The sequence below is a fragment of the Hibiscus syriacus genome, unplaced genomic scaffold (genome assembly GCF_006381635.1).
Source record: "Hibiscus syriacus cultivar Baekdansim isolate YM2019G1 unplaced genomic scaffold, ASM638163v2 tig00110847_pilon, whole genome shotgun sequence".
In the NCBI taxonomy this organism is placed as follows: Eukaryota; Viridiplantae; Streptophyta; class Magnoliopsida; order Malvales; family Malvaceae; genus Hibiscus; species Hibiscus syriacus.
The window spans coordinates 1,718,786-1,729,110 of record NW_024062888.1 but is presented as its reverse complement, the minus strand read 5'-3'; the positions used below and the strand labels follow the sequence as shown (position 1 = coordinate 1,729,110).

The 10,325-nt window shown below is 36.7% G+C and overlaps 2 pseudogenes; one reads left to right on the top strand and one right to left on the bottom strand.

Annotated features, from left to right (window-relative positions):
• Positions 1-301: 301 nt before the first annotated feature.
• Positions 302-4,982, top strand: LOC120143342 (annotated as a pseudogene).
• Positions 4,983-7,705: 2,723 nt separating this feature from the next.
• On the bottom strand, positions 7,706-9,013 carry LOC120143378 (annotated as a pseudogene).
• Between the last annotated feature and the right edge of the window lie 1,312 nt (positions 9,014-10,325).

Here is a 10,325-nt window from a genome sequence, read left to right as displayed (position 1 = left end):
AGTATTAAAATTTTGTGACTAAGATACAAATATTCTAAATGTTTAATGACCATTTAGGTCTAAGATATTTTACAAAATGGTACTCTAAAAAAGTTCCTGGTTAAATTTCCACTTCCATTTTCTTCGTAAAAAAGAAAGCAAAAAGCAAACAAGAGAAATCAGTGTGTCGGTTGTAGTTGATCTTCACTGATTGCTTCCATTTCCCCTCCTTGTGTTTTTAATCCAATTTCAAACCTTTATAATTCTGATAATCTTCTTCTTTCAATTCCCATTTTTCTTCACATATTTTCTTATTAAAAAGTTTCCAAATTTCTCTCTCTCTAACAACAAAAATCGACAGTGATCCGATCCATCCCATCTGATGATTAGTTTCCAATCAAAGCATCAATCGCAATTGAATCTCTCAATTCTCCTCCCTTCCGATGCTTTCTTTATTATCTGCTTTAATTGCTTAAGATTTCGCCTCAAAATTTGATTTTTTTTTCTTTTTTCTTTCTCTTGCTTTGATCAAAACCCTAAATCAGTTACGTTTCCACTTTATTTAAAGAGAATCAAAATTTTCAATGGCTGATCGTAACAGATCATTTCCTATTGATGATTTACCGTCGCATCTGATTTTGGAGATTTTGACGTCCGGTAAACGGTTAAGAGCCGTTGACCTAGCGTCGCTGGAACTAACTTCAAGAACATTCGGAGGGAGTCACGGTGTTTATCCGACGAAATGCAGGTCGCTGGTTGATTTAGCGGCGTTTCAACTATGTACGACGAATGAAACTTATATCGGGATGAGTTATAGTAATCAAAGGGGCGTTTTTGAACGGTGTGGTGGGAATTGGAAGCGAGTTTTGAGGTTTTTGCAATCAGTGGAGCAATCTTCGGACATGGTCCAAACCTCTGCAGGCAACGTAACTATTTTTTTTTAATTATCATCATTTATTATTATTATTATTATTATTATAGCTGCTTTTAGAATTATCAAATTTGTGTACTTTGATATTTGTCTGTTAACTTGAAATGGTTCAGAATACAGTTCTGATTTAGTTCTGTTTGGATTCTTATGGCTCGCTTTTGTTAGCGTGCTTGGGTATAAAAGGAACTGGTAGTTCTAAAGGAATTTAAAGTTAAGTCTTAGTTTTTCTGAATGATGAGATGCCTGGTTTTAGTTTTATATGGAGTAATCATGATTTAATTGGTTAACAAATTGGTTTAAAGCAATTTTTGAAGTAACAAAAGTATAAAAAAGAAACGGTTAAATTGATGTTTAATTTACATATCGGTTGAAATTAAGCTGAACTCTACCCTTCTTTCATAGTGGGTTATTCAGTATTTAGTTTGGTTGCGTTTTGGCCTTGTTTTAGCATGGTGGGTTGGTAGTTCATTATAATGTTCCTTTTTTCATGTTGATAGCATGTTTAAAGCTTGTGTGTTTTTGTCTCTACCTATTATAGATCCTGTATTCCCATCAAAAGACTTGTGGCTCGACACTTATAAGTATAATCAGTTTGGTTTACCAGATGCAGATAACAACAGGAAGGTATCACACGTTGCTAATTAGGAACTCATCAGTGTACTCTTGTGGTTCCAGTTTGTGTGGTGTCCTCGGACATGGTCCTGAAACAACACAATGTGTAGTGTTTACAAGGATTAACTTCCCTTCTCCAGCTAATGTGATCCAGGTGTCAGCTTCTCAGAATCATGCTGCATTCGTTTTGCGATCTGGAGAGGTTTGTTACTTACCTTATTTCAGTTTGCTTTGTTTTTTAAGTTGGCCAATAGCAAACTCAGGGTGCATTTTGTAAGCAAGCCAATATTTTATTTTCCTAACAGCTGATGTCAATTCTTTGTAATTGGATATGCATGTTGGTGCTCGATGTGGTTTTAAATTTTTGTCTCACCCACTTATGAAAAAAAAACAAATATTACCTTACTGTGAATGTTGATAACATCACTATGTTGTGAATACGTTATAAAGTCTGATATTCATAACCCCTATGTTCCTTATTTCTTTAACCAGGGTAATTTTTTTTGTCTATTAACTGATGGAGGGATAAATTCCTAATAACTTGGTTCAACTAAATTTGATGATGAGTTTATTAAATGTGGACCCTAGATAACATTTTCTTGGAATTTTAGATAAAAAGGCTTGTAATGTTGCAACCTCTATATGGTCATCATATATTAAATTCTGGCCAGAAGCAAACTGAACCTAGCCTAGAAAGAAAAATGTATAAAGTTATGACTTGCAAATCTGATTTGGTTATATTTAGCTTTTTAGAGTATGAATAACCATCTATGAGCCTGCACCGATGGCTCTGATGACTGAATAGTCGAGCAGGCCTTTTGTTGTACTTAGTTTGCTCTGGTGAAATGCTTGAAATTGGCAGATTTGAGTCAAACTCTAAAGCTTTGTTGAATGAACTCAGATGAGTTTTAATCTGGCTTGGCATGGTGAACCAAAGCTCATGTTACTTGATTATTATGCAGCACTATAACCTATTTGCTCATATGCCTCAGTTATGCATTTCTAACTGATCCTTGCTTTTCAATGTATATAAAGTTCCAACGATTCAGCAAATTTTTTTTATGTTTTTCACCCACTTTACTTTGTGGTCACAGATTTGTGCATGCATGCTTCTTTTTCCAACATTTAAGTATGTTTGTGATTGTTTTACCAAGTGATTTCCATATTCATGGTGGCACCAGTAACTTGTGCAGGTTTTTACATGTGGAGACAATTCATCCTATTGTTGTGGGCACAGAGATACAAGCCGCCCCCATCTTTAGACCAAGGCTTGTTGAAGCCATGAAAGGAATTCCTTGTAAACAGGTATGGTGTATATCATCCTCATTATATGGTGTAACGTGTAAGAATAGTTTTGCTTGATAGTTTTAGCATCTTGTACTATATTTTCTTCAATAAGTGGATCCTAAAGTTCTCTCTATGTTTATATTAGTATCTTATTTATTGGTTGTATTTTTTGTTGCTTTTATCATTGATGCTCTGTTATCTTTGTTACCTTCCCCAGCGTCATTTGAGGAGGAGATAGTAAAATTTCATGACAGTGAAAGCCTTCCGTTTTTGCTACCAGCCGTATTCTGTCATCACTATAACTATCGAGTTCCATAAGCTGATAATTGCCATAAGCCCTATCAAGTATGACTTAACATATAGTTCAGAAGAAATCAAAAATATTGTTTATGTTCGATGGTGATAAAGGTTTAAGCCATCAAAACCCAATGCTTGTGATATATTAAGTCTTCATTTAATGTTTATTGTCAGAGCAGAGAGAATCTTTGCAATAAAGCTAAAATTTAGTATAATCTGATGAGTTGATTTGAAGTTGGACCATTATTATTGTCATGGCGAGAATTTAGTAAGAATTTGATGTATCTTCTTTTACCATGGTTTCAGGTAGCTGCTGGACTGAATTTCACTGTATTTCTTACAAGGCAAGGGCATGTTTATACATGTGGAACTAACATACATGGGCAGCTGGGTCATGGTGACTCTCAAGACCGACCGAGCCCCAAAATGGTTGAACTACTTGAGAGAGTTGGCACTATAGTTCAGATTGCTGCTGGCCCAAGCTATGTTTTAGCGGTAACTGACAATGGAGTAGTCTACTCCTTTGGCTCTGGTTCTAACTTTTGCCTTGGCCATGGGGAACAGCAAAATGAATTCCATCCACGTGCAATCCAGACATTTAAGAGAAAGGGTATTCATGTTCTTAGTGTCTCTGCTGGTGATGAGCATGTTGTGGCAGTTGATTCAAGTGGATATGTGAGTCTCTGCATTTGAGTTGAACTTTGAAGTTGTTTATTATGCTTGTTTTTTATGGTTTTACAATTTTTTGTGTTTGTTGTAGGTGTATACCTGGGGAAAAGGATACTGTGGTGAATTAGGCCATGGGGATGAGATCGATAAGACTCTTCCACAACACTTGGTCAGCCTTAAGAGTCAGCTTGCTGTGCAGGTTAGCCTTATCCACCATTATAGCGTTACTTATGGAGTAATATGTTTGGGTGAATCAGAATATACTATTTAACTCTACTTGTGCAGAAGACCTATATCAAAATTGAGAACAGTGTTCTATTATGAATTCAAGAATTGGACTTCTATTCTATCTATGTGCTGATAATATTTAATTGTAAGTACGTAGCAAAGTTTGCCGATAGTCCTATAAGCATATTGAAGTTAATGTTGATGCTTGTAGTCTCTAGCCTATATATTCATGTCATGACGATATTTGTCACTAGACTAGAAGAATTCATTTGATTTACCAACACCAATGGTCATTTGGTAGTGTTGGACTTTTAGTGATCACATTCAATTCCTATAACTTCAATTATCTGGGGAAGAAAGAAAAAGAACCCTATTGGTTTTAGTAATCAAAATACATGCTTAGCTTGTATGATTGAATGGTGACAGTTCAATTTGATGTAGGTTTGTGCAAGAAAGAGGAAAACATTTGTTCTGGTTGATGGTGGTGCCGTTTATGGCTTTGGGTGGATGGGATTTGGCAGCCTGGGGTTTCCGGATAGGGGTGTATCTGACAAAATTATGAGACCTAGAATCCTTGATTGCTTGAGAGGTCATCGTGTTTCGCAGGTTAGCACAGGTCTGTACCACACTGTGGTGGTAACTCAGCGGGGGAGGATGTTCGGATTTGGGACAATGAGCGAGCACAACTTGGTCATGACACATTGAGAGGCTGTCTTGAACCTACTGAGATTTTTATTCATGAAATGGAAGACGAAGCAACTCTTCTTTAGAAAGCAGATGAAATGCAATGAATTGCATTTGCTTTTATGGAGGTTAGTGTGTGTGTTGTGTTCCCATTTAAGAGGTGAAACACCGTTTTCCCCTCATAACAATTATTGTATAATTATATATGAAATTTAACTGCGCATTCTGGATACTAACTATTCTATTTTTATAAAGTTGAATATGTAGGCCGTGATAGTTGCTTTCCCTGCTTCTACCCTTCTTGTTAAGTCTACTTATTCCAGTTCGTAAGATTGCTTTGATCTTTACTGCTATTTTCTTGTCTTGCATTTTGCAAATATTCATAACCTCCGTTATGAATTCAAGATCTACAGTGCATGCAATTATGAATTTTCCATGCATGATTGAATTGAATTGCATGTAGCCGTCACTATAGCTAGAGAGGTTATGTCACCTGCATTCTTACAGCTATTTTGCCATACACTGAACGAATGATTGAATAAGTGAAGCTCAGATTATGTGACACTTGCAGGTCTCACCTCTGTGATTTTGAAATTCTAGTCACAATTTACTACTTGCTAGTCAAATCCCAATGTCTAACAGTTAAATTGATAGGTATTATTTGTCATACTAATCTGCTGCAATATTTGAAGTTCAATCAAATGAAAACATGAAACCTTGAATCTCAATTTCACCATAATCCACACTTTGCACAATATTTCAAGGATAGTGTAATTCTTCGAATATATGGAAGATTTTAGAAAATATGAGAAGTATAGCCAAGTCTAGGAAACAAATTTCCAGGAGAGTTAACCTGGTTTTTACACTTTTGTTGACCACAAAATTAGCTTTACATGAAACAAAATCTGGGGGCAAGGGTTGTTTTGGTGTTTAAGTAGGTCTATCAGTTATCAATCCTTTTCATGTTAATATTTTCTGTAAACAAAATAAAAAGCACAAGCTGCATTGATAATGAGAACTTGCTAGATGTGGCATACTACCATTTTGCAGTCCCTATGCAACCAGGGTTATGCTGAGAAGACAAATATGATGAGATTATTGGTGGAAACTATTTTCCTATCAGAATTTGGACAAATCTGACGATCAAATCTGTTTGTCTAGCTCATCAACCTCTAATAACCATCATTATCTTATACCCGACACAACCAATTAGGATCATTATACATATCCCTTAGCCCAATTGAGTGGAGGACTTCTTCTCTTGAAACACTTATCTAGACAAGTCATCTTCTTCTTCATGATATCTTTAGCATCCTCTGGTAGCAGAAAACAGCCAACACTCGATCTTTCACCTATTATCCGCTCAAATCAGAATGGATGAACTGCCAACTACCGACAAAACTATTCTATTCCCATCAACAATACTCAAACGCATTAAAGTTAAAATAGTATTTCTCAACCAATCAAAGTTTATCGTGATGTAGGAATTATAATTTGTTGATCTTTTGCCACATGTACATTGTCCTTCCGGACCATATCTCAGGTTCCCATGATTACAGATGCTTTAAATGATAGTATCCAAAACCTGAAAAGAGCAGCAGTTATGTTCTTCCCTTAGATTGTGAAAAATTTACCTACATCCTTAGGGCCACCATAAAAAACATGGAACAGTCACGGGCATGGAAATGTCATGGATCTGCTACCTGCACAAGTCTTAGTCCCAGACAGTCGCACTCGAGTTCTGTCGCTGTCTTGGGCACAGACCATGACTCAAAACTGCAACCTAAACCTTCAACCGTATTAGTCAGAGTCCAAGGGAAGTAGCTATCTATAAGATCAATATAACACAACCCCATCTTAACAACAGTGGAGATGCTTCATATTTCAGCATTTTTACCCTGGTTTGACTTGTCTGATTGTTTCTGGTGATAACTTTCAGCTCCATAGATGTTTATTTACACATGTAAAAAAAAGTTGTACGTATGTATGTATGTATATATTACATGAGGTTTTGGTTGGTACCAAAATATTATTCTAGCTGGTAATACTAGTTGAAACAATCAGTTTGTGCTCACTTTTGGTTGGCACCAAGACTATTATTCTATTTCAAGTTCACACTAAATAAGCGAATACGCCTATCAAGGCGAATTACTAGTTAATCAATCATAATTAGATTCCTAAATAATATTACAAGAATAAGGTTTTAGATATGAAGCAGCTCAATTGAAGGCAGTGGGGAATCTTTAATCATTAAAAGATTTATCGTGGTCCGACCCTGCGTGTGTATATATATATATATATATCTTTGATAGCAAATGTCAAGATTAGCATGCCTTTTTCTTTCCCAGTTTCCCACCATTGACACGGTTTGAAACATGATCTGAACCCATTGCCCATAAACTGCCAGCATATGCTGCTTCATAAAGTAAGGCCAATTTATATCTTCTTTTCTTCATATATCTGCAGACTGCAGGCACCTTCATGAGCTATCATCATGGAAAATTACTCTAACTCTTCCACTCAAAGTCTTTTGGAAATATGAAACCAGTAAACCAAGCCCATTTCTGCTCACTTGTTCATTTTCATCTTCTAATTCACTCTTTTTAAGGTTACTCCCTTTTTTCATAGTAAATATCTGAAATTGATTGCAGATATTGATATTCGAATATCAGATTTGTTGATATTCGAATATCAGATTTGTTGATATTCGAATATGGATAGTATGAGTACATGTCACATACTCACATGGTTGCATGAATAAACTTATAACACACATGAGAAGAATCTTGAACCAGATCATAGAGTAAATGCAAAATCCTTTTGCATCTTACTTTTTGTTGTTTGATCATCTTAAAAAAAGATAAAGATTAGAATAAAAAAAAAAGACTTGCAAAATCACACAATGAGATATGACAATAACAAAAAACCAAAATGATCAAATATCACAAATTTCTTTATTCTTTCCTCTGCCTGTCAGCATCAACAAAAATCATCAGAAACAAAAAGATGATCATATTCTCAGACCATGGTTTCAAAATTTTCCCGGAAAACTTTTAACATATCAGAAAATGTGACAATCCCAACCAAGCTATCATCCTCTATGACCCAAACATAGTTCACCCTGTGAGCAAGGGCTTGGATCATCACTGCAACAAGTGAGCTCTTGGGATGGCAAACGATTGCCTCGGATCTTCTCACCATCCTGACCGAGTGACTCATCGACCTGCTTAGCCTCCCGGGCCTCGGCAACGGTGAAACCGGAGTCGCCATAGAGTATTCCTCGTCGGATGAAGAGGATGCAGACGAGAAACCACCACTGGACATTGAAACAGCGAAGTGTTGAAGCATCCCCATCAGGTTTTCCTCCTCCAGCTTTCTAGAAAAAACCTTGACAAGCTCCTCCGGGGGACCTCCGCAGTCGATGTAAGACATTAGGTCCCGGACGACAACGTCTTGACCGCTGCCGCCACAGTCTCGTCACAGCAGGCCAAGGTGAAGGGTGAAATCTCGCCTATCAAGGCTCCCTCGCTGTCGACGACGGCCACTGAGGTTTGCTCCACCAAGGCTCGAGAGATGGCTCCAACGGCGGCAGAGGCAGGCGAGTGGTACTCGACGGTGAGCGTGTCGGGGCTTATGATGTTAAGTGTGTCGATGGATAAAGCGGGGATCGGTGAAAATAAACCAATTGAGCTTAGTAGGAATCTGATAACATCTTCTTGCGTTAACCAGCAAAATTCACGGCCTTTGTGGTTAGTGACTGTAAGTGAAGGCTTCTGCTGCTGCTTTGATCTCTTGTTGCTCAGCTTCGTTTTGATTGGTACCACAAGGTTTTGAGCTCCTTCTAGTATAAGATCAATGGCTTCCAACAAGCTGAAAAACGAAATTGAAAATACTAAACATTTCTGATTACTAAACATGAATTTGCAGTCTGACAACAAACTTTTATCCAGAAATTATGTGTACCCGCAAGAGGGTTCCACATGCAAAACAAGGGCAGGATCTTAGGCAAAAGAGCAGAAACAGGCTGCTTCAAAGCAACAGAAGGTGACACCAAATTTTCATCTGCAAAGAAACAAATCACATCCACGATGCAAATTTTGCCTACACATCGAAACTCGTCATCATCAAATCAGACGTCTTTTGACTGGTTCTGGGTTTGTGTTCACAACTCCAGACACTAAGAAAGTTATCATCGGAGGTGTTGAAGACCTGGAGTGCTTCAGCAATGGTGTATGTTAGAGAAAGTGACCTCAGTGCTGGCTTCCCAAGACACAGGTCAGACAACTCATGTGACAATAACCTCACAGCCATGCAAAAACTAAGGAAAATTGAGTGAATAAAATGTTTTTTTTTTTCTTTCGTTCCTGATGATTTTCTACAAAGATGGATGCTGAAACCGGAGATTATGGGGGCTTTTATAAGAGAGGTGATGGAGTTGCTTAGAAAATTGAAGGGGGAAGGATACATTATAAAGCACCAATTACCAAAGGGCAAAAAAATATGGGTCCAAAATTTTGCTGGATAAGCGATATTTAGTCATTTAACTATTCATGTAATTTCATTTTGTTTAATCAAATTATTTTTTAAATATATTTAACATTATGTTTTAGTTTTATTTTAATTATTCACCATAAAAATCATAATGGTGATGTAGATGTGTCATCATAAAGTAATGTCATTTTATCATTGAAAAAATAAAATATATTATGTCATTAGTTATATAAATTTTCTAATGATATATGATCAAAATAAAATCAAAACATAAAATTAAGTATGATGAACAAATAATTGAGGAGTAAATACATAATTTACCCCGTTTTGCTTTATAATGTAAAAAAATAATTATTTAATTTGGATTACAGTTTCATTTTGCCCAATGACTAATCATGTGAAGATTGTATTGGCATATTTTCTTTATTGTATGTATTGAATAAAGACTTTGTCGTTATTTTCTTTTTTTATACTTATGTGTATTAAATAAACCAAAAGATAATAATGTCCATATAATAATATGATTATTATGAAAGGTCCTTAGTTGAGTATTATTATGGGCATAAACAATAATAATAATGTAACCACCATTTTAATTTTTTTTATTTTATAAAAAATAATATAAAATAGTGTATTAGTTAGGGTTATAAGACCCCAACTTGCTAGTAACGAGGGACCCCCGATATTGGAAAAGAATAAAAAGGTAACTTGTTTGTTGCATTTTCTTATTTCTTCTTCTCTTTTTGGGCCAGATTATGGCTTAAGGAGTGGCCACCGTTGAGTGGTGGCCGACCGACTCATGGTCAAGTAATGCCAGTTGTGGGTGGCCGGCAGTGTCCTCTTGCGTCGAGGGAGGGGTCGGTCAGTTTTTTTGGTCTTGGTTCTTAAGAGCTTGCCCCTAAATCGGGGCTTTAATTTGTTTAGGAAGCTTTTGGGGTGATTCGACGACAGTGGTCGGCCCGAGTGGCCACCTAGAAGCAGTGGCCGATGATAAGTTTGAAACTTTGGGAGCTTCTCGGTCGGACGATAAAAAAGAAAGAAAAGAGAGTTTTTTTTTCCCGGTCGGGCTTCCTTTAGTTGTGGTCAAAGTCGCTAGTTGGAGTAAAGTGGTCACTAGCCCAATGGTTGGCGTGTGAGGGCCGATGTG